The 7,529-nt window shown below is 41.7% G+C and overlaps 1 protein-coding gene across 4 annotated transcripts in view; it reads right to left on the bottom strand.

Annotated features, from left to right (window-relative positions):
* Positions 1 to 440: 440 nt before the first annotated feature.
* LOC116429918 (uncharacterized) overlaps positions 441 to 7,529 on the bottom strand; it is a 383,306-nt gene continuing 376,217 nt past the window's right edge. For all 4 annotated transcript variants that reach the window (XM_076374295.1, XM_031983448.2, XM_031983449.2 and 1 more), the window contains one exon: positions 441 to 532. The gene's annotated coding sequence lies outside the window, so the exon portion shown is untranslated. The remainder of the gene's footprint in view (positions 533 to 7,529) is intronic.

The raw sequence follows: 7,529 nt of genomic DNA, 5'->3' as shown, positions 1-7,529 counted from the left end.
TTGCCTCGGCCGCAAAGGGTCAACAGAAAATTGACCTTCGACGCCCACTTGTCTCGTCCTGTCATCCCCGTACCCTCTCGCGGAAGAACACTAGGGGGCTAATGTTTGAAGAACGTCACGCGCTCTAGAGCGTCCAGGCTAAATTAGACTGTACAATAATGGCCCACTTGGTAACTGCGATTTACTTCCGCCACTTCCCTGTCCGGCGAAGAGAAGCGGTCGTCGTCTCGTCTACATTTCGGGGGACATCCATCGGGAACGTCTCCGACGATCCCGGTCCTTCGTTGATCGTGCGCAGAGTCCGTCGAGGATTCACCGATCGATCGATGAAAGGGGCTAACTCTAGGGTAAAGGTAAAAATCGGTGTTCGCGCGGCTGTTTTCGGGGATCGATCGGTCCAGGATGATCCTGCGAGATCCTGCGGGCAGGCGAATCTCATCGGCCCGTGGCCACGCGGTGCTGCTCCGTGATGGTCCGCACAGCGGAATTGAATCCAGGTTGCCGGCGGACACCTCGGCGCTGACGATACGGCCTGCAACAAATGGAACCAGGTGGTTTGTTTACTTACAACAGGCACTAAATAAGATACTAGTAGTTCGGTATTTGATTGCTGCTTGACGTAGTATCGTGTCATTGAGATCTGATGCTTTTGTGACTTGACTTTCAGAAGACTTTTGTGGTTGCTTTGTATTTCTTGGTCTATTTATTTATTTTCATAATCGTCTACAGAGTAGTTTAAGGGGAGGTTTACCAACAAATGGAACCAGGTGGTTTGTTTATTTGCGACAGGTACTAGATACTAGTAGTTCGGTATTCGATTGCTGCATGTTGACGTGGTATCGTGTCATTGAGATCTGATGCGTTTGTGGCTTGATTTTCAGATTTTTGTGGTTGCTTTGTATTTCTTGGTTTGTTTATTTATTTTCATAATCGTCTACAGAGTAGTTTAATACTAGAACTACCGAGCATTTGATACCATTGAAATGTAATCGCTATGAATATTGTAGCAATAGATTATTTTCGGTTTCTTTGGACATTCATTATAGTATTCAAATGAAACTATTTATTTTCAAAATCATTTCGAGTATTCAATGCTTTGAAGATATCAATAATTGCGAAACAGAAAAACTGAAACCAGTCATTTTGACTGGTACGGTAGTTCTAGTATTAAGAGTGCAGCGAATTAATCCGCCAGAAACGAATAAACGTCAATAATTAAGTGAATAATGAGGGGTTGCCGGTGGACGGAGTATTCGAATCGACACTCGAACGCGGAAACTTCGGACGCGTGACTCAGGCACGAGCAGCGGCCGAAACTATTTCATAAACCGAAGTTTTGAGGGTGTACCGCGCGCAGAAGCGCCCCTCGAAAACACCCCGCCGAACAATTCCTAATTAGACAACTTAAACGCCAATAATAGCGCGGTCTAATATTCCTCGTGCAACCTATACGTTACCCGAGGGATACTTCTCCTACAACAACTTTGTTGAAAGGATGTTCGTCCTGCAAAATACACCGTTGTTCTCGGCCTTTCACCGATTAATTGCATCGAGTTCGTTAACGGACTGAAGAAGAGAAACTGAACTCGAGGATCTTCCGTTATTTCCTAGAATAGTAAATATTTTTGAAAACAGTGTTTCGATATAGCAGTAGCCATAGTTAACGAAACAAAACAAACTGTTTCGCAAAGGAACAAGAAGCATAGATTGCTCGAGTAACCAATAACACGGACTAGCCACCTGAAACAGCAATAATATCTCGGTCTAATATTCCTCGAACAGCTAATACGTTTCCCGAAGGATACTACGGCTGTAGTAACTCGACGAAGAGGGGAAACCGACCCTATAAGAGGCTACGCAGCAGGTATCCCCGTGGAACAGTGTAATAAAGGCGAAACAGCGTATTAACAGTGAAAATAAAAGGGTGCCGTGATGAGATTCTTTTAGCGCCTATAGTATCCTTTCTGTTCTACTTGACGATTATTTGTAGGAGGGTTCGTGGTAACGATGTTTCAGGCTGTAAGCGTTGGGGGAGGAACTATTGCTTGGATCTATGCTTGCTGAAATACTTGGGGCGAAGAGGAACGTGTAAGGAGTGTGGATAGATGGATAGATGGACTAGATAGCTAGATGCTTAGATGGGTATGTATATAAAAACTTAGATAGATATCTGGGAACCTAGGTACTTATATAGTTACATAATTTTTTAGATGCCTAGATGGCTAGATATCTAAAGACATAGATATTTAGAAACCTGGATAGCTATATAGCTAGATATATAGAAACCTAGATAGCTATATAGCTAGATATATAGAAACCTAGATAGCTATATAGCTAGATATCTAGAAACCTAGGTAGTTATATAGCTAGATATATAGAAACCTAGATAGCTATATAGCTAGATATATAGAAACCTAGATAGCTATATAGCTAGATATCTAGAAACCTAGGTAGTTATATAGCTAGATATTTAGAAACTTAGATAACTATACAGCTAGATATCTAGAAACCTAGATAGCTATATAGCTAGATATCTAGAAACCTAGGTAGTTATATAGCTAGATATTTAGAAACCTAGATAACTATACAATTAGATATCTAGAAACCTAGATAGCTATATAGCTAGATATCTAGAAACCTAAGTACCTACACATCTAAAAACTGAGATATCTGAAAATCTAGATAATCATACCGCTAGACAAACAAATAAACAGACAAACTGAGAAACACGGAGATAAACAGATAAACGGATGAACGGGTAGACAGACAAAAAGAAAAATGAAATCTCTCTGAACCTCTGTTTGACTTATCGCGTATTAAACGTTCAACGATTCGCCGGAGATCGCGGCGCAAGATGAAAAATTCAAACGGAGCGAAGTATTATTATGAATTTCAAGGAACTTCGTTACCGCGTGACGCACTACCTGAAACACGAGCACGGTACCTCGGCTCAACCTACCGGCGAGATTGAAGCAGCCGACGGGGATGTAACTTCGAATATGAATATATTGAACTGAATCCGCGGTCGGATCCGCTTCCCTTCGCGCGCGCGCGTGCTCGTATCCGCTGAATGCGCCGGCTACAGGACGGGGCATGTAAAGCGCGACGCGTGAATTACCACCAACGATTCCAGTTAATTTCAATGCGACTGATATTGACGTTTCCGTAACCGAACCGGAAACTTATGACACACAGTCAGCAGCGAACGGCTCCCGGTTATTATATCTCGCCGTGACACAACGATATCGAGCTTCTTGGAAACTCCCATTGTTCCTTTTTCAACCGGGCTACGAGAGTACGAAGAGGAATTCTCGGATAAAGAAAACGAAAGTGTAAATGTTCCTAGAAAAATGAACTACTTGAGATTATGCGGAAGGAAATTATGAAGTCTCGTTGAAATTACGAGACTTTATTACAATCTGAAAACGATCTCTCTAACTTCTCTTTAACTTTAACTTAAACTTTGAAACTTTGCTCCCTTGATTCTGTTCAACTTACGTAAATTACAAAATTCTTCTTTATTCCTCATTCACCTTTCAGAGTTTACTATCAATCTTTCTCTTAGCTGCTAAACTATCCAAAATACCTCTACCCAGCGAACAAATTAAAAATTGAGAACATTCAACACCCCTCATTCTTACTTACCATCCGCTTACTTTCCACTATTCCTACCATAGTTTCCAAAACAGTCTAAACCACCCCTAAACATGCTCAGAACTCCTTGATATCCTCCGAATCCAAAGCTGTTCGAAAACACCCCATAGAATGTTCCAGCAGACACACAGCATTCAAATTAGCCAGTCGTGTGGCTGCGTGTAATGGATATTTGGACAGATAGGGGTTGTGCACGCGCGCCTTGGAAACCGGTAGCGCGCGCCGGTACACAGTTTAAGTGTGTTTCATTTGAATATATTAATTATTCATTTAACGGAGGCGCGGCTGCGAGCCTAGCCTCGCCCGCGCTCGCGCGGCGCCGCTCTCGCCGATTGCCCGAGCATTTCGGCGGCGCGATTGAACGCCGTGCCCGATTTATTACCGCGCCCGATACGTCGCGCGTCGTAATGAGAACACCGCCGGATTCCAGGCTGCGCCGGATTATTGAATGCGTCATTACGAAGGGGATCGCCGACCGCTGGCTGGCAACTCGATTATCCGCTCCCTTGTTCCGCGGGAACCGCATGAATATACTAATTACACTTGCCGGGTAGAAAGGCGAGCCGGATCTAAAGCGGATATCGCGTATTAACCTGGATCAGCACGTCGAACCATTTTTATGAGGAGATCCGTAGTTTGCGTCCTGTCGTAGCGCCTCGTGTTTCGTTCAGGAAACGCAGAACAGTGTCGAAGACTTACTTTCGTGGCGCTTTTGCTTTCTGAATGGATCTGAGATTTGCGCATGGATTTTGGGAATTGTGTCTTTGGTTATTTCAAGTAATTGCTTTGAGTCTTTTGTTTGGGAATAGGGTAAAGTGTTGGAGTGACTTTGGATTGAATAAATTGGAAAATTAGTGTTACCAGATTTTCGAATTGTTTGAACGTGAAGTTTCTTAGCGAAGATTAGGTTTTGTTTTGTTATGGAGGTTTTATATTTTATAAGGAATGTATATGTATTTAATCAGAATTTTTGGGATATTGTAGTTGTAGGTGTATGCAGTTTTGGAATGCAGTTCCATTCGGGGAGATTGATATATTTGCATTTTCTAGGTCGGTTATCGAATCTGTAAAGGAAAACAAAGTTTCCTATTATGTACGTCTCTTTCACTGGTTTCTTTATCGTCGTCTTATTGGAGAGGTTTTCGAGTTTCTTTAGTATATTTTCATCGGTAACGGGGATAGAATGGGCGGTGGCCTGTATACGGAGATCCCTGTAAGAGACAGCTATTATTTTGTATTCGTTCCGCCTTCGTTTGCACGCTTATTGTACAGTTCCCATATATCGAGTCCCTTCCATTCGCGGTGTTTTATTGGATTCCATTGAATTCCAGGCAATTTCTGTCGCGAAACCGCGGAGAATAATAAAATATTGATATTTACGAGAACCTACAGGGTGCCCCATAAAATATTTATCTGCCCCGTTTCGCTGACATTTGTCATTTTCAGAATAAATGAAGTTCCCAACCTGCGGACTCGACCTATAGACATTTCGAACGTAAATATCATTAATCTCCCCCCAATCGAAATACACCGCCATTTCTCCATTGTCAACACTCAATCTACGCAATACACTCCACTTACAATTCAAATGTAATTCCGTTCTCTATCCACAAATCATGTTCGATAACATAATATCACATAGATCGATCATAAAAGAAATTGTAAGTCGGTGAGTTAACCCTTGCTCGCGGCAATGAATCCTAAATCAGTTCAATACGCATCAATTATTCATTGCACATACCTCGAAACGAATCATTCCACCTTCACACTAGACCTACCAGTCAGAATAATATCTCCAGAGCACTGAATATTCGAAATAATCTTGAAAATAAGTCTCACGTGAATATTATAATGAATGCCCGAAGAAACTAAAAATAATCTCTTGTTACAATTTTTATTGAAATTACATATCAATCGCATTAAATGCTCGGTTCTAGTATTAAAATAAAAATACGAATCAATGTCTTAGCTTCTGAAAATAAATTTTCGAATGCAACGAATGGAAAGCTTCTCCGAATGGCAGTGTCTCGATAAGAAAAACAATTACACGAGCTTAATCGCGAAGAAAATGATGTTGCGAGGGATTGATAGCCGGCACTTGAAGGCTGGCTCAAAATTCCATTAAACAGTTCTCCGTGCTGGATGCGGTAACAGATCCAGTTACCAATTATGGTTATCCGGGGCTCCGTCAGAAACGGTTCGAGCCCCCGCGGCCGAATTCGACCGCAGGAATCGATACGCGTCCTTCCTGAGCCCATCCACACACCACTCATTTATCACCGGCGTGTGCCATAGCATCGGTATAAATCAAACGAACCGCCGCTCGATCGTAGACGCGAATCACTTCAATGGCAACCGACGCGCCGGCCTGTCCTCTTTTAAACCCTGCAGCTCGATCCACATGGCCGCGCAGTGCGGCCGGACGGCCGTTTTCGCGACAAAACTGAATAACTTGGAAAGCATGAGGGATAGAAACAAATGCTTCAGACGAAAAGCTGTAAGGTATAGAGCTAAACTACATGGTGGTTACATTTTGTTTACATTATGGGGATATTGTGAAGTTTTTTCGATGGCAATGCACACGTTGCGTCTCGATTCCAACGTTATATAAATAGAGAAAGGAAATTCATCTGCAGGGAATTTTGAGTTTTCAAATGAGAATCATTTTGTGTTGTTGTACTTCAATTTTCGTTATTTGAATAGTTGAATTTCGGGTTTTGTTCAGAGCAGACCGTACGGTCCGATCACTTCATTTTGACAATGATTCCATAAATGTCTCGTATCGTAACAATTTATGAATTTTTATAAGTAAATCTAATTGAAATGCTAATGACTTAGTTTTCTTTGTAATAGTTGTGGTCATAGAATTGCGTCGAAAATAAATAGCGTGCAACAATGTTTGAGTTGAAGTAAACCTTAAGACAAGGGGTTAATATTCTTATATTTATTATTAATTTATCATCAATATTTATTATTTCCGACGAAAAAAGATGGAACAAGATTGTGTCGGAAGGTATGGTGTTAATACACGCTGTATAAACCATTGAATAATATTTGCTCGAATGAAAAGCGAGTCGAGGGAGCGCTGAGAATAGACCGACGGTGTGGATCCAGCCTAACGTTCCAACAGTATCCCGTTCCCGTTCGAACAAAGAGCAGGACAATCCCCCAAAACGACTCAATAAAACGATAATAAATTCCGATCCCCGCGGCAACGAGACAAAAAGAAGGAAATACAAAACAAAAAGGAAAACCGTTCTTCCGCGAGTGCAAACGCGGCAAAAACGGGTCGCCACAGTGATAGATATTTAAATTTCGCGGCGGGCGGAACGCAACACGGTTGCCGCGTGTCGCGATCGAATCCTAGTGTCGCTGGTAATCGATATTATTTTGTTTTGGTTCCGTTACACGCGTAAATATACGCGATTACCCCGGAAATAGAATACCGGCGGACGGTCGTTCTGATTTCTGCTTGACGCCGACGGTTCTTGGGAAATTGTTGCTGCCGATATTGTTGAGGTGAGATGAAATATGGGATATTCGGGTATTTCTAGATATTTTCAAGAGCGAATGTCAAGCATGAAATAACAGGAATTTTTTAAGCAATAAGATCGTGAGAGAGGCTTGATTTTTATCTTGGTAACTGATAAATGCTTCTTTGAACTCGAAACAAACTGGGGAACGATATTTAGGCGCCAACTTCGTTATTCTTAACTGTTACTTCATTTAGTTTGTAAAATTATCTTTCGAACACATGCAGAGTTTAGTAACTACTGTTCATAATTTGCGAAAAGAAACTTCGGCACTGAAAACAATTCCATTTTAGTTACCTCTAATTATTAATTCACATTACTTCATTAAAAAGAACGCTAAAA

The sequence above is a fragment of the Nomia melanderi genome, chromosome 2 (genome assembly GCF_051020985.1).
Source record: "Nomia melanderi isolate GNS246 chromosome 2, iyNomMela1, whole genome shotgun sequence".
Classification (NCBI taxonomy): Eukaryota; Metazoa; Arthropoda; class Insecta; order Hymenoptera; family Halictidae; genus Nomia; species Nomia melanderi.
The sequence above is the reverse complement of the archived record's forward strand: the minus strand, read 5'-3'. Positions and strand labels throughout refer to the sequence as shown.